Below are 23,031 nucleotides of genomic sequence, written 5' to 3' on the forward strand. Positions count from 1 at the left end.
GTAAGGACTGGGATGGAAGTGGAGGGGATAATGGGGATATTGGTGGTGGAAAGTTTGCACTGATGGCGGGATGGGTGATCAATCATTGTTCAGCTGAATATCAAACATGAAAACTTTGTAACTGTGTCTCACGGTGGCTCAATAAAAATTAAAAATAAATAAATAAAATAAAAACATTTTCTCAGGCCCAGGGAGAAGTAGAGCACGTAGGGCTCTGCACTCACGCAGTCAACCTGGGTTCAATATCTGGCACCACATACGGTCCCTGAATATCCCGAGCACAGAGCCAGGAATAAACCCTGAGCACTGCTGGGTACGGCCTCCAAACGAACAAAACAACAACAAAAACCACTTTCTCTTGGGGCCAGAGGAATACTACGTAGATTAAAGTGCTTGCACTAGGCCAGTTCAGTCCCCTGAGCACTGCTGGGAGCAACCGCTGAGCAGTGTCAGGGATGGCTCAAAACAAAAAAATAAAATAAAAACACTTTCTCTTTTTCCTGGTGGAAAGTTTGTACTGGTGGAGGGCTGGGTGATCGATCCGTATCAACCATGCGGCTTTGGGCAGAAATGCGTCTATAATACGCATTAGGACCCCCAGGTGGGAATGGGTTTCATGCCTTGGCCTGTTTCCCTTGATGGCTCAGTCGCCGCTGCCATCTTCCAGAGGCCTAGGGACAGCCAGGTAGGGGCCAGCAGTGACAAGGAACGTGGGGCCTTAAGGGTTAGGGGCGGAGTCGGCCCTTCCCCCCTTTCTTCCAGACCCCAAGTTGCCTCCCACAAATGAGCCCTCTGGCTGCTGATCGAGCTGCTTATGGCCATGATCCCAGAGCCTCAGAAACAAAGCTGGGAACACAGCAGATTTTGGTAGAAATCCCTCTAGATTTCAGTATTCCAAAATCGTATTCCAAAATCAGTATTCCATCATCATATGCAATTCATAATCAGCAATAGAAAACAAATTGTCTAATGTTGCCTTTTCGGCAAATCTGAGTAGTTGGGGTAAAATCCCAAATAATAATGGTGGGTTTGGTGTCAAAATGTTGAATGTAATCAAAGTAGAGAGAGAGTAACTTGGAAATTGTATGCTACACAAGTAGGGGGAGGGTGTGGGATGGAGGGATATTGGGTTTTTCGGTGGTGGAAAATGTGCACTGGTGAAGGGTTGGATGTTTCATCACTGTATGACCGAGACTTAAACCAAAAACTCTGTAACTGCTCTCATGGTGTTTCAATAAAAAGAAAAAAAAAAACACTTTCTCTTTTTCCTTTTCCTTTGTGGTGCCAATGATGGTACTTTGAGTGCCATGTATGCAAAGCACATGAACTCCCAGCCTTAAATAGTGTTCCTTCCAGAAAAGTCTTGAAGAGTCGGAGACAGTACAAGGTTTTAGGAGCTCAACTTGCCGATCCTGGCACTGTGAGAAGTAACTCCTGAGCACAATGCCAAGAGCAGACCCTGAGCACCTCTGGGTGTGGCCCCAAGCCCCAATAATACCTGGCCAGAAAAAAGAAAATACAGTCTCTAAAACACAAAGAAGGAATAGAGTTCAAGGTATTATATATATATATATATATGTGTGTGTGTGTATATTATTATTATTATTATTATTATTATTATTATTATTATTTGCTTTTTGGGTCACACCCGGCGATGCACAGGGGTTACTCCTGGCTCTGCACTCAGGAATTACTCCTGGCGGTGCTCAGGGGACCATATGGGATGCTGGGATTCGAACCTGGGTTGGCTGCGTGCAAGGCAAACGCCCTACCCGCTATGCTATTGCTCCAGTCCAAAGGTATTATATATATTATTATTGGACAAATCAGGCCTTCTGCTGGAGGCAGAATTAAATAAGCCTGATTTACAAAGAATCCAACAAGGTCTCACACAAAAAAATACGCAGGTGAAATGATAAATGACAAATGCTGAGACAGAGGGAAGGAGTGTGTTGTGAACAAGACTAAGGAGTGAACTAGCTTAGGCGGGGATAGAGAAGGCAGGGAAGACTGCTCAGAAGTAAGAAGTAAGCCAACATATGAGAAATGAAGTCATGTTAACCAGGTAAAGAGTGAAAAAAGTTCTGGTTTCAGCAACATGGTGACACAGAGTCACCAGGTGTGACAAAAATAAAAAGATAAATTTATTTTAAAATAAACTTGTTTTTTTTGGGGTGGAACACAGCAGTGCATATAAACAAGGAAGTGAAATCAGAAATGTGTGTATTTGGGGGCTGGAGTGATAGCACAGCGGGTAGGGCATTTGCCTTGCATGTGGCTAACCCGGGTTCGATTCCCAGCATCCCATATGGTCCTCTGAGCACTGCCAGGGGTAATTCCTGAGTTACTGCAAAGCCAGGAGTAACCCCTAAGCATGGCTGGGTGTGACCCAAAAAGCAAAAAAAAAAAAAAAAAGAAGAAGAAAGAAATGTTTTTATTTGAACACGAATGTTCACAGCAACATTATTTGCAGTTGCCAAACGATGGCAAACAACCCCCAGGCCCATCAGCAGATGAATGTATCAAGAAAATGTAGTGCAGGCATACAATGGACTAAGAATGAAATTCTAGGGGCAGATAGTGGGTAGGGCGCTTGTCCTACCCACTACGGGTTCAATCCCTGGCATCCCATATGGTCCCGTGAGCCAGTAGTGATCCCTGGGTATAGAGCCAGGAGTAACAACACTTCAGCATCGCTAGGTGTGACCCCCCCATAAATAAATAAATAAATAGATAGATAGATAAATAAATAAATTTAATGAAAATGCCTATATTAATCCTGAGAATCAGGTCTGGAGTGATAGTACAGCAGGGAGAGCACTTGCCTTACATGTAACCAGCCCAGGTTTGATCCCTGGCATCCCATATGGTACTCCCCTCCCCCACCCCGAGCACCATCAGGAGTAATTCCTGAGTACAAAGCAAAAGCATTTCCAGATGTGGCACCGAAATCAAACCAAAACAAAACAAATAACTAATTTTGAGACTCACCCATGATTTTTTGATGAGGTTTTGTAGCCATCCCCTACAGTTTAGTGGGGGCGAGGGGAAGGGGCGGGAGTTGGGGACAGTGGCTCCCAGCAGTGCTCAGGGGACCCTGCAGTGTTGGGGACTGAACCCAGGTCTCCTGCATGCAAACCATGTGCCCAGCCCTCTGGGTCATCTCCTAGCTCGAGAATCACCCAGGATTTGAGTTAAAAGTTTTATTTCTCATGATGCTTTCTTTCAAAAAATAGATATTACTGGAGCCAGAGATAGTAATGCAAGTAAGGTGGCTTGCCTTACATGCTGCCAACCCAGGTTTGATCCTGAAGCCTGCCAAGAGTGACCCTGAGTGAGAGGCAGGAGTAAGCCCTGAGCACAGCTGGATAACCCAAAACCAAAACCAAAAAAAGAAAAAAGAAAAAACTTAATTCAATAAAAAAATGAGCAAGCTCTTCTGGGAAAAGGCACCCTAATCCAGTCCCCAGTGCCACAAACAAGTTAGACCCTAGTGCACCACAACCAGCTATGTAAACCCAGTAATTTTGTCTAACAATAATATGGGTATCTCTATGAGAATGATACTGGATGAGTTTAAATTCATATTTAATATTTAAATTCATAAACTGAGTAAACATTTTACCCTCCTTAATATTAGTAGACCTCAGTCAATTAGTTAAAGACTAACGAGTATTTTGAGTAAAAGAGTATTTTCTCCTGCTTGATGGTCTTGAATTGGGACACTGGTATTGCCCTGTCTTTAGACTTCAACTGCAACATTCACTCTTCCTGCATCTCATCCCTGCCAGTTGTTAGAATGGCACTTAAACCATTAGCCCTCCTCAGGCACTGCTGCCTGTTCCCCAACTCAGATCCAACCCATGGTGCATTTCCTCCAAGCTACTGAGCAAGAAAAAGTGGAGCTTCATGGCCATAGAGAGAGTTCAGAGAGATAGGAGGGCATTTGTCTTATATGTGGCTGACCCGGCTTGATCCTCAGCATCCCATATGGTCCCTCTAGCACCAGAGCCAGGAGTAACCCCTGAGTATCACGGGAGCTTCACTTAGAAATACTCTGCACCGAATGAGGCCCGGGATGAACGTGGGTGGCAAAACCCACCCACCTTGTCAACTGGGAGTATCCCTGAGACTGGGCACTGACTGAGCTCTCGCGGGTGAACCGTTGGTTGTCCACTAGTGCCTGACTTGGAAAGAGAAACGGATAGGCTCTATTCTGACAATGGACAATGCTTAAAATGTTGGCCAGAGAGCCAAGGATTGGCAAAAAATCAGAGTGAAGGATTTGTGGCCAAAAGGCATGCGGGAGAGACAGGTGGACCTACCTCTTTGAATGGGCTTAGAGCCGAGGTGTGAGGGGCTCCTGTTTCACTGTTACTAGATAAAGGGTATTTATCTAGTCGTTAGCTTTGCATTCTGCCAACCTGGGTTTGATTTTTGGCACCCATTATCATCTCCCAAGCGGTCCCCCAAGCCCACCAGGAAGGGTTACCTAACGCAGAGCCAGGATTAGGTCCTAAGCACTGCCGAGTGTAACCACAATACAAAACAAATTTTTTTGTGGGGGATAAAGGTTTGAGCCACACCGGCAGTGTTTGGAAATCACTCCAGCAGTGTTCAGGGGATCATACACTACTCAGGATTGAGCCTGGGCACATGCTCAGTCCTTTGAGCTATTTCTTTAGCTCTAGTTTAGAATTTTATTTAATTAAGGAAGAGTGATAGTATGGAGAGTGGGGAGTTGGTCTTGTACGCAGCCAACCCAGATTCAATGCCCAGCATCCCATATGGTCCCCTGAACCCTGCCAAGAGTGATCTCTGAGTGCAAAGCCAGGAGTGAGCCCGGAGCACTCCTGGGTATGGCTCAAAAACCCAAAACCAAAAACAAACCCCCCAACATGGAATTTTATTTTGTTTGAAAATTTTAGGAAGGACAAGTTAAAAGAGGCTGCTAAAATCTCAGGGCTAGGATGAATGGAGACATTACTGGGCCCGCTCGAGCAAATCAAGGATCAACGGGATGATAGTGATAGTGATAGTGAAATTTTTGTGGGGGAAGGAGTGGGGTTTGGGTCGCATCTGGCAAGGCCTGGGAGTCATTCCTGGCAGTGTTCAAGGGATCATGGAGTCCTGGGACTTGAACCTCAGTTTCCCAGATGCAAAGCACATGCTCAGCCTGTTGAGCTGTCTCCCAGGCCCAGGGTTTAGAACTTTATCTATGGAAAGAGAGATTGGTGTGTGTGGATTTCAAGCAGCCCGAACAGTGAACTATACTGGATATTTTTACCTATTGTCTCTCAGCTCAACTGGCTCTGAGTACAGTGCTCTCCTATACCAATGGGACTGGGAACCTGACCAATGCATTTTCCAGGCTTCCGTGCAGCTGGCCTCCCAGCAGAGACCAGGGCTAGGAGTCAGTGTCAGGAGATGAGAAGAAAAGAAGTTCCCTGCTTTGGGCAGGGGAAACAGAGATGGCTGCGCGCTGCTGGTGGAGTGGCAGCACGGCTGGGCGAACTCAACTCTAGTAGCCTTTGGACTTTGCATCTCTGGTAGGACAGCACCTCACTGGCAGAGCCCAGTGCACTGCGGCAGAAACGCCAAGACACTGCAGCTGGCACGAACTTGCAGGCGCAGCCCCGGGCCCAGGGTGCCAGTCCACGCTATGATTAGAGTCCTGCCTCTCGCGCCTGGGCCTGGCTGCTCTTTTTCCCTGTGGCTGTTCCAGCTCTTCTGAGACTTTTGGAACCAATTTCATATATTAAATTCCCTCTCTGAAACGTCCAGAGTGGTTTCTGTTTTCCTAAGAAGATCCTACTGATAAGATTTCCAGCACCAGAAATAGATAAAACAGCTAAGAAAAGACTCTATCCTAGACTTGTCCTTCTCGGCCTCTCTTATCTGTTTCTTTGTTTTTCAGACCACACACAGCAGTGCTTGAGCCTTATTCCTGGTTCTGTGCTCAGGGGCCACTCCTGGCAGTGCTGGGGCAACATATGCAGTGCCAGATGGAACCCAGGTGGGCCCTGCACAAGGCCAGCACCCACTGTGGCCCCATCGGCCTCTCTCGGACCTTTCACTGCTCATGAACAGCCACAGTCAATTCAAAACTGCATTGTTACCGTTACTGCTTCAATTTTGGGGTTTGGGGATCTACCTGGTAATGCTGGGGCACCCCTTCCAGCACAATCCTCGGGGGTCACTCCACTGGTGCTTCAGGAATCATGCGGTAAACCAGGGAGTCCCACATGCCAAGCATGAACTCCTGCCCTCTCAGTTACCCACCTGGCCTCTTACCAGTGTTTGTCTTTGTCACTAACGTCCTCCTGGGGTTTTAAACACCAAAGCAGAGCAGAATATATAGGACTGCTCATGCACTTATCATCTCGACTGACCAATTTTGTTATTTCTGTGTTGTCTGTCTCCACTTTTATTTCCCCTCCTCTCTTTACTGTTGTTGTGAAGGCTGGGCACTGCATACCTGATTTATTTTTGTCGTTATTGTTTTTGGGTCACATCTGACAGAGCTCAGGGCTTGCATGTGGTTGACCCAGGTTCGATCCCGGCACCCTGTATGGCCTACTACCAGGAGTAAACCCTGAGCTCAGCCAGATGTGGCCTCCAAACCAAAAATAAATAAATAAAGTATAGGTCTAGAGAGACAGCACAGTGGGTAAGGTGCTTGCCTTGCACACTGCTGACCTGGGTTCCATCCCTGGCATGCCGTATGAACCTCTGAGCCCTGCCAGGAGCGATCCCTAAGTGCAGAGCCAGAAGTGCTGAGTACAACCAGCACTTTGTGTCGCCAAGACATACAAACAAAATGTATATAATACATTTATATATAAAATATCAATACATATCATATTCCACATTATCTGTGGAATATAGAATACTGGATGAGGAAATATAATGTAGTAAACGGGGGGGGGGGATGCTTAGGTCACGTGACCCCAGTGTTTAGAAAGGAGTAGGACAGAGAAGGAAAAGAAATCATGTGGGGTGAACAGGAATCAGGGCTTCAGTTATACTAGTGATATGGGCCATATATCCAAGACAGAGAGTCGACAACATAGAAAACATGAGATTTAAGCTGCAACCATTGAAACTATGTAATGTGCCTGTCAAGTTGACAGGCGGAAATGGGTGCAGGTTGGGGGTGGGGAGAGAATATGGGGACACTAGTGGAGGGAAGTTGACACTGGTGGTGGGATTGGTGTTGAAATATATAAGCCTAAAATTTAGCTATCAGTTACTTTGTAAATCCTGGTTCTTTAATTAAACAAACATGAAAGCTTGTAACTATCTCACAGTGATTCAATAAAATTAAAAAAGAATTTAAAAAAATCAATACATATATATATTTGAATATATAGAACAGACATATCCAAACTATAAAACTCAAACAACAGAATACTTAGTAATAGAACAAACAACCATTGGCAGTTGATTAGAAAAGACATTGCACAAAAGATATACAAATCAACACATGAAAATTCTACCATTATTCAACAGGAGATGCAAAATAGACCATGATGCAATAGACGTCTGGTGCCCCAAACACCACCAGGAGTAATCCCTGAGCAAAGAGCCAGGAGCAAGCCCTGAGCTCAGCCAGTGTGGCCCCAACCCCCCCTCCCAAAATAGTAACTAAGACTACAAGGATTCAGAAAAGCTAGATTTTAAACATTGCTGGTGGGAATGCCACGTGGTACAATTACTTTGGAAAACTGTTTAGCATTTCTAATGTAGTTAAGCGACTTTATGCCCAAGGAAAACAAAAACAGAATCACAAAACTACTTGTACAACTATACCACAGAATATTTAACAACAGAAAGGAACAAACCTCGGGGGCCAGAGATAGTACAGCATGCAGGGCACTTGCCTTGTACAACCCCTGGCACCCATAGAGTTCCCTGAGCCCAGCCAGGCACGATCCCTGGGTGCAGAGGCAGGAGTAAGCCCTGAGCACCATTGGGTGTGACCAGCCCACGACCCGCCAAAAAAAGGAAAGAGAGGTTAGAGCAATAGTACAGTGGGTAGGGCATTTGCTTTGCATGCGGCCGACCCGGGTTCGATTCCCAGCATCCCATATGGTCCCCTGAGCACCGTCAGGAGTGATTCCTGAGTGCAGAGCCAGGAGTCAGCTCTGAGCATTGCTGGGTGTGACTCAAAAGCCCACCCCCCCCGCGAAAAAAAAGGAAAGAAAGGGAGAAAGAAAGAACAAATGAACAAAAGAAAGGAAAGGGGCTGGAGCAATAGCACAGCGGGCAGGGCGTTTGCCTTGCACACGGTCGACCTGTGTTTGATTCCCAGCATTCCATATGGTTCCCTGAGCACTGCCAGGAGTAATTCCTGAGTGCAAAGTCAGGAGTAACCCCTGAGCATCACCGGGTGTGACCCAAAAAGAAAAAAAAAAAGGAAGGAAGGAAGGAAGGAAGGAAGGAAGGAAGGAAGGAAGGAAGGAAGGAAGGAAGGAAGGAAGGAAGGAAGGAAGGGAGGGAGGGAGGGAGGGAGGGAGGGAGGGAGGGAGGGAGGGAGGGAGGGAGGGAGGAAATCCCTGGCACACAATAACATGAACAATAATGTGTGATTCCAGTTACAAGCAGGTTTTGTTTTGCTTTGGAGCCACACCCAGCGATACTCCGAGATTACTCTTGGCTCTGAATGCAGGAATTATTCTTGGTGGTGCCTGAGGGACCATATGGGATGCCAAAGATCTAGCCTGTGTCAGCCAAATGCAGGGCAAATACCCTACCAGCTATACTATCTCTCCAGCCCCTTCCACAAAATATTTACTTTTTTGGTTTTGGCCTTTTGGGTACACCTAGCGATGCTCAGGGGTTACTCCTGGCTCTACACTCAGGAATTACTACTGGCAGGGCTCACGGGGCTATAAGGGATGCTGGGGATCAAACCCAGGTCAGCCATGTGCAAGGTGAAGGCCTATCTGTTGTACTATCTCTCTGGCCCCTGGAGTGCATGCTCTGCAAGTAGCAACCCCAGGTTCGATCCCAGAACCATATGGTCCTCCAAGCTGGGAGTGATGCCTGAGCACTGTAGCAGGAAGAGCCACTGAGCACTGCTGGAGCTTTTTATTCAGAAAGAAAAAACCAAAATTTTAGATAATAAAAAATTCTATATTTTGTTTATAAGGTAACTGTTACACATGAATATTATAACACATATTCACATCCGTTGGGCTCCTGGAAGGACCCAGCTGGCACCCACATACAGGCCAAGCAGAATGCAGGCACTGGAGGGGAACATAAACAATCAAATTCCTTCCAGGGAGAGATAAAGATGGGGTTTGCCTGCATCTCTGTGCTGAGCTGGCGGGCGGGGTGAGAACCATGGAAAATGCCTGTGCCCCCACTTAAAAACTAGGTCGTTGGAGTCAGAGAGATAGTATAAGGGTTCAGACAACCAGCCTTGTATGCGACAGCCTGGGTTTGATCCCCAGCACCATACATGGTCCCCAAGCACCACCAAGAGTGATTTCTGAGCAAAGCAGGAGTAACTCCTGAGCAGAAAACCAGAAATAAGCCCGAGCCCCACCAAGTGTGGCCCAAACCCCCACACCTGCACCCCTCCCCCCAAAAAAAAAGAGAATTGGGAGCCCAAGAGCACAGGAAGTAGGTGAAACACTTCCCTTGTACATAACCTCGGTTCAATTCCGTATGGTCTCTCAAGACACCAGTGGTCACTCCTGAGTGCACAGCCAGGAGTAGCTTCTGAACTCTTCTGGTTCGGCAAACTCCCCTTCCCCCACGAGTTATTTAGGAGACGAGACAGTTCCTATACTTTTACATTTAACACTATATGTCCTGGAATCCAAGACAAACCAAGAGAAATATTAACAATGTATATAGTACTTACATCATTTATCTAATAGAAAAAAGCTTTTTCTGGCATTAACTTGCAGGGACAAGATAATTTGTCCTCTTAGAAGTACTATGAATCATGCCGAGTGAAATGAGTCAGAAAGAGAGGGACACACATAGCATAACTGCATTCATTTGTGGGATATAAAATAACAATAGTATGAGACTAACACCCAAGGACAATACAGACAAGGGTCAGGAGGATTGCTCTACGGTTCGAAGCCTGCCTCATGCTGGGGGAGAAGGCAGCTGGGATAGAGAAGGGACCACTATGTCAATGATGGTCGGAGGGATCGCTTGGGATGGGAGATGTGTGCTGAAGTAGACAAAGGACTAAACATGATGGCCTCTCAGTATCTGTATTGCAAGCCATGATGTCCAAAATTAGAGAGAGTAAGAAGGAAAGTGCCTGCCACAGAGGCCCGGGTGGGGTGGGGTAGGCAGGATGAGAGGGATACTGGGGACATTGGTGGCATTGGGGCTGGAAAATGTACACTGGTGGAGGGATGGGTGTTCGATCATTGTATGACTGAAACTCAATCATGAAAGCTTTGTAACTGTATCTCATGGTAATTTAATAAAAAAATTAATAAAAACAAAAAAAGTATTATAAAGACATTAAATGTCACTGTAAAGGATATTTGGAACAATACAATAAAATATTTAACTGGTGTCCATGTCTTTCCAGGATTTCATTCCAAATTCTTTTTTTGCTTTTTTTTTTTTTTTTGGGTCACACTCGGTGATGCTCAGGGCCTACTCCTGGCTCGGGGACCATATGGGATGCTGGGAATCGAACCCGGATCGGCCGTGTGAAAGGCAAATGCCCTACCTGCTGTGCTATGGCTCCAGGGTGGATTTCATTCCAAATTGTTTTTGTTTTTTTTCTTTTTGGGTCACACCCGGCAATGCACAGGAGTTGCTCCTGGCTTTGCACTCAGGAACCACCTCTGGCAATGCTCAGGGGACCATATGGGATGCTGGGAATCAAACCTGGGTCGGCCGCATGAAAGGCAAATGCCCTACCCACTGTGCTATCACTCTAGTCCCTCATTCCAAATTCTTAAGAGCTCAGCTCAGTCCTGATACAGTACAGGATCAAGTCCTTTTTCTCTATAAATGGGATGAACACCTTCCACTCTGCCACACCCCCATTTCTTTTGAAAATGAATTGGGAGGTGGGCAGAGAGACAGTATAGGGGGTAAGCTGCTTGCTTTGCATATGACCAATCTGGGTTTGATCCCTGGCACCCCAAACCACCCCCCCAACACACACACCCCTCAGAGCATCACAGGAGTAAGCGCCGAACTCCATCAAGTGCAGCCCTTTTCAAAAAAAGTCTATTAGGGAGGGGGAGTGGGGTTACACCAAGAGGTACTCAGGGCTTTGGGGTACATGGAACTGTATGTAGTGTCAAGGATAAAACTGAGGTGCAAAGCAAGTGACCTAGCCACTGTACAATCTCTCCAGACATACACCCCCTCCTCTTTATTTTTCTGGTTTGTTTTTGTTTTGCAGTCACACCCTGTGATGCTCAGGGCTTACTCATAGCTTTGTACTCAGCAATCACTCTTGGAGCTTCTCAGGGGACCATATAATGGTGCCATATAATGGTCAGCTGCTTACAAGGTAAGTGCTTTACCAGCTATACTATCTCTCTGGCCCCCTGAAACATTTTTTTAAAAGGAGGCAGAGATCAATTTTAGCCAGAGAGCTATGGTTTGCCAACCTCACTAGATGTAAGTGGTATAATACGAGTGACAGGGCCACATGCAAGGCAAGTGCCTCGTGCCATGTATTATCTTCCTGCCCAGCCCTCACCTCCCATTCTTATTCCACATGGCACTTCCTGGAACACTATGTCCTTCCTGCGACCAAGATTCTGTACAGATTTGTACATATTGTCTCTGTTCTAAAATAAAACCACCCTTGCTAATATAAGTTAACTTTAAAATTTTTTTTCAGGAGGGGAGCACACCCATTGGTGCTCAGGGATCACTCCTGATGGGACTCAGGGGACCATATGGGATGTTGGGGATCGAACCCAGGCCAGTCATGCACAAGGCAAGTGCCCTAACTGCCTATCCACTGTACTTGCTCTCTCCAGCTTCCAATATGAGTAATTCATTTATTAGTTTGTTTGGCTTGGGGGCCACACCTGGTGATGCTCAGGGGTTATTGCTGGCTCTGTACTTAGGAATTACTCCTGGAAGTGCTCAGGGGACCATATGAGGTGCTGGGGATCAAACCGGTTGTTGTGTGTAGTACTATCACTCTGGCCCCTGACATGAGTAACTCGACTCTTACTCTTCCTTCAGAATCAGCTGAAATAGGGAGGGCATCCCTGGGAAACTTTCCTTGATTTTCCTGAGGTGATGCTAACTGCCATTTGTTCTATCCACTATACCTGAGAAAGGTACCCTCGAGACTGCTGGATAGCATTTTATTGTTTCTTTAATGTATGTCTTTTCACTTCGTTTTATTGTATATTTATCTGCATCATATTAATATAGACCATGTCTAAGTGTCTGCCCAGCCTTAGTTTAATGTTGTATGCTCAAGGAATTCAGTAAATATCTTCAGGGCCAGAGCAATAAGATAGCAGGTAGAGAACTTGCCTTGCATGCAGCCAATCCATGTTCGATCCCCAGTATCCCGTACGGTCCCCCGCCAGGACTGATCCCTGAGCAAAGAGTAAGTCCTGAGCAATACTGGGTGTTACCCAAAATACAAAAAAAAAAAAAATTACTTTAAAAAAAACAAAAATCTTCAGGATAGGGGATGTGGCTCAGTAGAACACCTGCCAGGGCAGGAGAGAAAATACAGAGGTAAGATGCATGGCCCTATGCCACCAATCCTGGTTCAAGTACTCAGCATCACATACAGTCACCCAGCACTGCTAGGGCTCACTCCTAAAGCACCGCTGCTCATTGATTTGTTCGAGCAGGCACCAGTAACGTCTCTCATTGAGAGACTTATTGTTACTGTTTTTGGCATATGCAATAGGCACGGGTAGCTTGCCAGGCTCTGCCGTGCGGGCTCCATACTCTCAGTAGCTTGCTGGGCTCTCCGAGAGGGGCAAAGGAATCGAACACGGGTTGGCCGCGTAAAAGGCGAAAGCCCAACTGCAGTGCTATCGCTCCAGCCCCAATAAAGTAATCATAAATAATTTTTCAAAAATAAAACAAAACAGGGGCTGGAGTGATAGCACAGCGGGTAGAGTGTTTGCCTTGCACGCGGCCGACCCAGGTTCGATTCCCAGGATCCCGAATGGTCCCCCAAGCACCGCCAGGAGTGATTCCTGAGTACAGAGCCAGGAGGAACCCCTGAGCATCGCCAGGTGTGACGCAAATAAATAAATAAATAAATAAATAAATAAATAAAACATCTAATCCACAGAAACTTGACCTGTCCTTACTGAACACAGGGTCTTCATATGGCTTTTTCTATCTTGCCTCTCATGCCCAGGATGTCCTTGTCCTATAATTAATTAAATGAAAACATTTCAACGGCAAACTAAGGTTTGAGTATGTTGTCCTCTGGAATTTTATCTTGACCCAGGGCTCTAGCTGATTAGCTATCACCCTTCTTTGTGATTCCATTGTTTACTATTGTGAAAGCTACAATACTAATTTTTGTGTTGGCTTTTCCACATCTCTTTGAAGACAATCATACTCATCTTTATTTAGTTACTTTTTTTTTCCCAGTGAAGCAAGAAACTTTTTATTGGCAGGGCCTGGAAGGGGTGCTTGCACACGGCTAACCCAGGTCACATCCCCTGCGCCACACATGGCCTCCTGAGACTGCTAGGAGTGATCCCTGAGCAGAGACAGGAGAAACTCCTGAATACCACCAGGTGTGAACATCCTTTCCCCGCCCCAAAAAAACCCAAAAACATAGTTTTAGTTGAACTAAACTTAATTAGAAATATGTCAGGGGAAAAGCCAGAGCAATAATACAGCGAGTAGAGAGCTTGCCTTGCACGCAGCCTACCTTGGTTTGATCCCTGACCCTCCATGTGATTTCCTGAGCCTGCCAGGAGTGATCCCTGAGCACAAAGCCGGGAGTAAGCCCTGAGCACCACTGCGTACGGCCCAAGCCCACCCCTAAGAAAAAGGAAAAAAGAAAGATGTCAGGGGAAAGAAAAGGAGGAAGTATGTATTCAAGAAAGAACATGGGTTTCTCTACAGTGGAAAAAGAAGCAAAAATATGTGTTCAAGGTAAGACATGGGTTTGAAAATCTAGTCAGGGGCTGGAGTGATAGTACAGTGGGTAAGGTGTTTGCCTTGCACATGGCCGACCTGGCATCTCATATGTTCTCCAAGCTCAGCCAGGAGTAATTCCTGAGTGCAGAGCCAAGAGTAACCCCTGAGCACTGCTGGGTATGACCCAAAAGGCAAAAAAAAAAAAAAAAAGAAAGACAGAAAGAAAAACTAGTCAGTGCTTAATCACATTTTATGACAGAGTCTGATCTATTACCTGTGCTCAGCAAAACTCACTGGATAAAATAGATCTATTTTAGCCCAAAATCTAGCGTCTGAATAGAGGTAGTAATTCAATAAAGTCACCCACAGAACATTCAGGTCTGAATAATTACTATCTGAATGGTCAGATAATTACTATTATCGTTATAATTTAACTTTTCTGGAGGCATTAGCCAATGTAATAAAACTTAAGAGGGGCTGGAGAGATAGTAAAGTGGGCAAGGTGCTTGCCTTGCACACAGCGTTCAATCCTCAGCATCACATATGGCACCTCCAAGCATAGGCAGCAGTGATCACTGAATACAGAGCCAGAAGCTCTAAGTATCACTGGATGTGGTACAAAAAAAAAAAAAAGAAAAGGAAGACTAAGAAGGAAATGTGAGACAGGATGCTGGAAGGTAGAAAGCCAAATTATCATCACTTGCAGGATAACATACCTTGAATATGCAGAGAATCAACTGCAAAATTACCACAAAGAGGGGCCAGAGTGATAGTACAGCGGGTAGGGCGTTTGCCTTGCATGCGGCCGAGTTCGATTCCCAGCATCCCATACAGTCCCCCAAGTGCCACCAGGAGTAATTCCTGAGTGCAGAGCCAGGAGTAACCCCTGAGCATCAAAGCATGTGACCCAAAAAGGAAAAAAAAAAATACCACAGAGAAGAATGTTAACAAGGGAGAAGGAGTTTACATTAGATTAATAGACTAGAAATCAGGTCCAGGAGATAAATAGTATGCCAAAATGTGCACCACAGGGTAACCTCCCTTCTGGGGACCCCAGATGCCGCACACTCCTGGCTCTGGGCTCAGGGATCACTCCTGAGTTCAACGGGAACCATCTGGTGTGTTGGAGATTGAATCCAGGCTGGTCATGTGCAAGGCAAGGCCCCTGCCCACTGTACTATCCCTCCGGCCCCATGACCAACACAAGTTGATGCTCAAGTTTGCTGGGGTCAGGGAAACTGTACATACCTGAGTTGGGATCTCTAACTGATGCTCCACCACACCACAATGACTGGTTTTCAGTATACTGAAGTCTGTGTGAGAACAAGTAGAAACGCCCACGTGGGCACAGGAATGCTGACCTGAAGCTTAGATGGGAAGTCAAACTCGCAGAGAAAGGTGTGGAGATATCTGCAAAAGCAAAGGAGGGGGCGCAGAGAATACACAGGCTGAGCTTAACACCTGCAGGACTGCCTGAGACCGTGGAGCAGGATGCAGAGAAGTCAGTTCCACACGGGCATACTGGGAGCATCAGGAGAGCACCAGGAGATATGGCGGGGGCGAGGAGAATCGGAGAGCACTGTGAAGCAATTCATTCATCCTCAAATGCAACAAGCTGCCAGCTACGAGGTATCATCAGCACCATCATCATTATTTTGACTTTGGGTTTGGGGGCCATACCTAGCTATGGTCAGGGCTTGCTGCTGGCTCAGTGCTCCGGCATCACCCCCGGCAGTGCTCAGCGGACCACATGCAATGCCAGGGTTTAAAGTACGGTGGGCCAAATACAAAGCAAATGCCTTAACTCCTGTATTCATTCAATGAGCAAATGAAACATTGTTCCCTACATTTCAGAAATGTATGAACCCAGATAGTCGCTACAGTTGCCAGAATGTAACTGCTATGAAAACGCCTTCACCACTGCTGTGGGGCACGCAGGGAGATCTGAGTTCTGACAGTCTGACCATCAAACCAGCAAGATGTCACTGGACAAGTCACTTTACCTCCCTATGCTTAATTTCCTCCTCTCAAGTCTTAATTTTATTTTATTTTATTTATTTATTTATTTATTTATATTTTTTTTGCTTTTTGGGTCACACCTGGCGATGCACAGGGGTTACTCCTGGCTCTGCACTCAGGAATTACCCCTGGCCGTGCTCAGGGGACCATATGGGATGCTGGGATTTGAACCCGGGTCGGCCGCGTGCAAGGCAAACGCCCTACCCGCTGTGCTATCTCTCCAGCCCTCAAGTCTTAATTTTAGATCATTTCCAGCTTGTATGTAATAGAGCCTTTGATTAACAAAGAATGGAAGACAAAGATATCAGAAAGGCAATGAGGTAAGTACTTAATGATAATCGGAGAAACTTGGAAAAAAAGACTGAAAGAATATTTATGCAAATTTTATGCAAAGAAGTTTCTTTGTTTTGGGGCCACACCTGGTGATGATCAGAGTTTACTCCTCACTCTGTGCTCAGGGATCACTCCTGGCAGTTCTCAGGAGATCATATGCAATGCCAGGGATAGAACTCAAGTTGGCCACATGCAAGGCAAATGCACATACCTGCTGTACTGTCTCTCAAGCCTCTATGCAGATAATATTCAAATAACAAATCCAAAGTAACAAAAAAGAATTTGTGATATACAATATATAACTAAAGTGGCAAAATTCTACTTTTTAAAGACTTACTTATGGTAATCAGATCAAAATTTAAATTTTTCATACCTGGAAATGTATGAAGCTGCTCTTGAAATCCTGAGTTGATTGAAGTAGAAAGGAGGCAATTTCAATTCAAACACAAATCTCTGTGTGAAGGATTGTCCTATAGGGAGAGAAAATAGACATTTACAATGCACTTTAAGTAAATTATATGGAAGCATTTATCAGGCACCATTTTTTTAGCATGTAAAAATAAATAAGAAACTCAGAGGAGAGAGCAGCCTCACAGGCCTGAGGCCATGGGTTTGACTGGTGCCTGCTGGCCACTGTACCTCAGTCCCCAACAGCTCTGCTGTCCAGGACTCCTGACCCACAACTGAGTTTAGGTCTCCTGGACACAGGCAGGTACAGCAAGTACAGTCTATGGCTGAGGGGATTCAAAACACGCTATTGTTTTGGTTTTTGTTTTTGGCCTCACCCAGCTGTGCTTAGGACTTACTCCTGGCTCTGCGTTCAGGGATCACTCCTTGGCAGGCTCAGGGGTCCATCCAGGGTGCTGCGGACTGAACCTGGGTCAGCCACGTACCAGGCAAGTGTCCTGCCTCTGTGCGATCTCTCAGACCCTGAGCACATGCTTTGAATGTGGGATCCCAGCTGGATCAATCCCTGTCACTGTACAGTCCCCTGAGCACTGCTGCATGTGACCCAGAAGCAAAAACAAAAACAAACCAAAAAAACCTTCTCCTGGCGAGCATGTGTGAGAATCACGCTGAAGTGTGTAACCCCCAGTGCAAACGTCAGCCCAGTGTGCGAGCACCCCAAGCACATGGCTGCAGGCAACTGCAATGGCAGCAGTAAGAATGGAAGGAGAGGAAACAATAATAATCACTCGTATCACTCGTCGTCCTGTTGATCTTCGATTTGCTCAAGCAGGTGCCAGTAACGTTGCCATTTGTCCCTGTCACGTGCTAGAGCAGCCCAATGATACCTGCTTGCTCAAGGAACAGAAAGAGCCTCAAATTGTTCATTCAGGGATTTGACAAAGAAATCTGACCATCTAGTTGGTAGGCAGCCACTCGGTCTTCTGACGTCCCGTGAAATCCAGCCCGGAACAGCTCTGAATCGCATTACATGACCAGCCCATCTGATTTTTGATGCCTTGGCAAACAAGACAGCGTCCTGATTCTTGACCGTTGACGGAGGTAAGAACTCCGGATTCCTTCTCTCACTTGAAATGTGATATTCCCAGCATAGCTCTTTCAATTACTCCTTGGGATACCCGAATAGCGTTCTCATCCTGTTTACATAGGGCCCAGGTCTCCGAGGCGTATGTTAGTGCAGGAAGAACGGTGGAATCGTCCAGAGTCAGAGTTTCTTTGTCCTCTTAACCACTTCTTTGATGCTCTTGAAGGCATTCTACGCTGCTCTCTTCCTCCTGCGCAGTTCTGGCGCCAAGTTGTTCATCATGTTAATTTCTCGACCCAGGTACACAGAGCTGCTGCATTCGTTCCATTGAAAGCAAATGGAGCTTCGGGTACTAGTTCGTTTTTCATGAGTATCGTCTTGTTCAGATGCAATCCGACCTTTCCACACTCGTGGTCAAAGTCGGCCAGCATTTGTACCGCTTGGCTAATGTTTGGTGTTATGAGAACAATGTCATCAGTGAAGCAGAGGTGGAATAATTGCCAACCATCTATCTTCACTCCCATTCCTTCCCATTCCAGTTGTCGTATGATGTTCTCCAGGGTGGCACTGAAGAATTTTGGTGAAATGGTATCACCCTGCCGCACCCCTCTCTTTACATCAATGATCACTTCCTTGTAGAATGGTGAGATCCTGGTGGTGAATCCACAATACAGCTCGCGGAGAATTTTGATATACTGAGTTTGAACGCCGTGTTTGGCCAGGGCTTCGATGACTGCTTCAATCTCAACAGAATCGAAGGCCTTCTTTAAGTCGATGAACGTTAGACAGAGCGGCATCTTGAACTCTCACGAAACTTCAATGAGTTTGGTCACTGTGTGGATATGGTCTATCATGCTGAATCCCCTTCGGAACCTGGCTTGCTCGCGTGGTTGTCCTTCGTCTAGTGTTCTGCCTATCCTATTCAGGATGACATGAGTGAACAACTTGTAGATGACAGACAGCAGGCAGATTGAGCGAGTTGCCAATGTTGTGGATGTCTCCCTTCTTGTACAACAGAATGGTCCTACTGATTTTCCACTGAGATGGAACTTTGCATTCAGACAGGTAGCGTGTAAAGAGCCGAGCCAGTGTATTGATGAGTACTGGCGGCAGATTCTTCAGATGTTGGGTCTGACCTTGTCCAGACCAGGTGCTGTACGTGTCTTTACCAACAAAATGGCATGTTGGATTTTGGAAGGGAGGACATTGGGAACAATATATCCATCCTGCGGAATTTGGTATATGGGCAGGTGGACATGGTTGTCAAAGAGATCCAAGTAGAAGTCGTGAATAATCCTCTCCATTGCCTTTCTGGAAGATGTGATAGATCCATCAGGATGTCGGAAGGCAGTCATCTTGGTCTTGTAGTTGGTGAAGTATAGGCGAGCATTGCGAATACTTTTCCTGGCTTCTGCCTCATCGGCCAACACTGCTGCTCTTCTCTCTTTGAGGTCTTCCTTTATCGCATCTCTGCACAGCTTTGTGAGTTCGGACGTTAGCTTGTGGTTGCCTGAGGCTCGAGCCAAACCACGTTGACAAATGAGCTCGAGAGTTTCCGAAGACAGGCGTCTGTGGCTTTCTCACTCTCTGCATTCTTTGCACAGTCATGGAGGTGCTGAACCAGTCGATCATATTCCTCGTCGATGTTGTCAACGACGGCATCTTTCCACATTGCTGCAATAGTGCCAAAGAGCAACCAGTTGGTGGTCATTCTGGGAGTTGCCTTCTTAGACTTAAATTTTGCAGACCTTTCTCCCCACTCTGTGAAGTAGAATTTTGCACAAAGGAGACGGTGGTCCGATCCCGTTTGGAATTTTGGGACAACAGCGACATCGGCCAGGCAAAACCTTTGATTGAATATGATGTGGTCAATTTCATTGTGGAACTGTCCACCAGGAGACTCCCATGTCCAAAGTTTAGATTTGGCCTTGTGGAACTGTGAGTTACCATGGATGGTCTTGGTCGACATGATGAACTCAGACAGTCTCTCACCCTGATTGTTCCATTCTAGGCCATGGGTGGAGTTCCACTCCCAATGTGGAGTTCTTCAGACAACCTTCTTGGACCTATCTTGGCATTAAAATCACCAACAATGATCTTGTAGAAGGTGTGGTATTCTTTATAGAACTTCTCCAGTTCCATGTAGAACCTCTCAATTTCTTCTTCATCGTAGTTGGATGTTGGTGCACAGACGACCAAGATAGAAACTGCAGGCAGTGAGCCACATCTATTCAAGTGTAATTGTCCAATTCGAGTTGTTAGGCATTCGAATGAATCAATACTCATGGCCAAGTTCATGTTGACAAGGACACCGACACCACCGGTGTCATTTAATAAAAATGAAAACAAATCATCTGGAGTATAGTCGAGGGGTTAAGGTACTTTCTTTGGATGTGGCTGACCCTGTCAGGCCCTGGCACCCCACTCAGTCTCCCAAGCACCAAGGAGAGACCCCTTAACACAGCTGGGTCCGGCGCAAGCACAAACAACAACAAAATTTAATTTCTTGTGAGCCTGGAGTGATAGAGCAGCAGGCAGGGTGCTTGCCTTGCATGCGGCCAACTAGGGTTCAACTCCCAGAACCACATATGGTCCCCCAAGCCCACCAGAAACGATCCCTGAGCACAGAGGCAGGAGTAAACCCTGAGTACTGCTGGTTGTGACCCAAATACAAAAAAAAAAAAAGAAAAAGATTCTTATTTTTTCTTTTTTTTTTTAATTTTTAATTAGTGAATCATCGTGAGGGTACAGTTACAGATTTATACATTTTTGTGCTCATGTTTCCCCCCATACAATGTTCGAGAACCCATCCCTTCACCAGTGCCCATTCTCTACCACCAGTAAACCCAGCATCCCTCCCACCCTCCCCAGTCCCATCTCCCCCCACCCCACACTGCCACTATGGCAGGGTATTCCCTTTTGTTCTCTCTCTCTGATTAGGTGTTGTGGTTTGCAATAAAGGTGCTGAGTGGCCATTGTGTTCAGTCTCCAGTTACATTTGGCACGCATCACCCTTCCCTCGCATGACCTCCGACCACTTTACTTGGTGTTCCCTTCTCTGAGTTGCCCAGAATGAGAGACCAGCCTCCAAGCTATGGAGTCAATCTTCTGGTACTTATTTCTACTATTCTTGGGTGTTAGAATCCTAGCCTATTATTCTATATTCCACAGATGAGTGCAATCTTTCTATGTCTGTCTCTGTCTTTCTGACTCATTTCACTTAGCATGATACTGTCCATGCTGATCCACTTATATGCAAACTTCATGACCTCATTTTTTCTAACAGCTGCATAGTATTCCACTGTCTAGATGTACCAAAGTTTCTTCAACCAGTCATCTGTTTTGGGCACTCGGGTTTTTTCCAGATTCTGGCTATTGTAAACAGTGCTGCGATGAACATATAAGTGCAGATGCCATTTCGACTATACTTTTTTGCTCCTCTGGGATATATTCCCAGCAGTGGTATTGCTGGGTCAAATGGGAGCTCAACCTCTAGTTTTTTGAGAATCGTCCATATTGAAAAAAAACGATTCTTAAGAGAATAGTTATTAAAAGCGAGGTAAGCAAGTGAGATACCTAAGATACCAAATGCCCTTTTCCTGCAGGTGGCATCAATATGATTTGTAAGCAAACCAAATAGAACAGCCTTCGAGATTTAACTGTATTTTCACTTTTTACCCGGCAGGCTCTGGTTTGGGAGTGATGAGCATTTGTGGTGTGGGACATTTGAACCAGGGTCAGGGTTACCATAGTGGTATGCAAGGTCAGTGTCTTACCTCCTGTACTATCTCTCTAGTCCCTAAAGATTTAACTTTAAATCCTTAAAAGATTCAACTTGAAAAAGTTAAGATATCCTAAAACTGTATATTTAAAGAGCCAGACCTCACAAGACTAGACCTGAGTTTGGTTCCCAGCACCTCATGGTCCTCAAAGCACTTCTAGCAACATCTGATTGCCAGACTCTAGCACTGAGTCCCATCAGCCCAGCGGGCCAAGTACTGCTGGGGAGTCCCTCAAGGCAGCACCCTGAGCATTGTTAGGAGGGGAGAGGGAGAGAGGGTGGGAGAGAGGGAGGGGGAGAGAGAGAGAGAGAGAGAGAGAGACAGAGAGAGAGAGAGAGAGAGAGAGAGAAATAGGCTAAGAGGAAAGTTTTGCGGGGGGGTTATAAAGTTGCTTTATACAGGGTTTATAAAGCTTTTTTACTTTTGGTGTTCAGTGCACACCTGGCGGTCCTCGGGGCTTCTGGCAGTGCTCGAGGAAGCATGTAGTGCAAAGACTGAAACCCAGGTCTGCATGCAGGGCACGAGCTCCAGCCTCTGCGGTATGGCCCTACACCTCAGTATTCTCTGGCCCCTATATGTGAGTCTACATATGGTTCAAATATAACTTTCACAATTTGCACCAGTTAACCACAATTTCCCTTCCTCCCTCCCTCCTCCCTCTCTCTTTCTTTCTTTCCTTCTTTCTTTTATTGAATCACCATAAGACAGAGCATCACAAAGCTGTTCAGGATTGGGTTTCAGTCATACAATGTTCCAACACTCAAGCCTCCACCAGTATAATTTCCCAGCATCAATGTCCCCAGTTTCCCACCAATCCTCCCTCCCCAATTTAACCACAATTTTTGTTTTTTGTGATGCACAGGGGTTATTCTTGGCTCTGCACTCAGGGATTACTCCTGGCTGTGCTCGGGGGACCATAAGGGATGCTGGGAATAGAACCCGAGTCGGCCACATGCAAGACAAATGTCCTACCCACTGTGCTATCATTCCAGCCCCTTAACCACAATTTTTTTTTTTTTTTGCTTTTTGGGTCACTCCTGGCTCTGCACTCAGGAATTACCCCTGGCCGTGCTCAGGGGACCATACGGGATGCTGGGATTTGAACCCGGGTCGGCCGCATGCAAGGCAAACGCCCTACCCGCTGTGCTATCTCTCCAGCCCCATTAACCACAATTTTTAACAACAATGTAATACACTAAGAATCTCACCAAAATGGAGTCTTTTTTTTTTTAATTGAATCACCATGAGATACAGCTACAAAGCTTTCATGTTTGAGTTTCAATCATACAATGATGGAACAGTGCACATTTTCCACCA

At 46.0% G+C, this 23,031-nt stretch overlaps 1 protein-coding gene across 2 annotated transcripts in view; it reads right to left on the reverse strand.

The window, feature by feature from the left end:
• ZBTB8A (zinc finger and BTB domain containing 8A) overlaps window positions 1–23,031 on the reverse strand; it is a 39,549-nt gene that overhangs the window by 5,853 nt on the left and 10,665 nt on the right. Inside the window, exons 2-3 of one of the 2 annotated variants that reach the window (XM_055139489.1) lie at window positions 16,814–16,910; window positions 15,337–15,498 (exon numbers count right to left, since the gene is read on the reverse strand). The gene's annotated coding sequence lies outside the window, so the exon portion shown is untranslated. The remainder of the gene's footprint in view (window positions 1–15,336; window positions 15,499–16,813; window positions 16,911–23,031) is intronic. The other variant, XM_055139490.1, reaches the window with a different exon arrangement.

This window comes from Sorex araneus, chromosome 5 (genome assembly GCF_027595985.1).
Source record: "Sorex araneus isolate mSorAra2 chromosome 5, mSorAra2.pri, whole genome shotgun sequence".
NCBI lineage: Eukaryota > Metazoa > Chordata > Mammalia > Eulipotyphla > Soricidae > Sorex > Sorex araneus.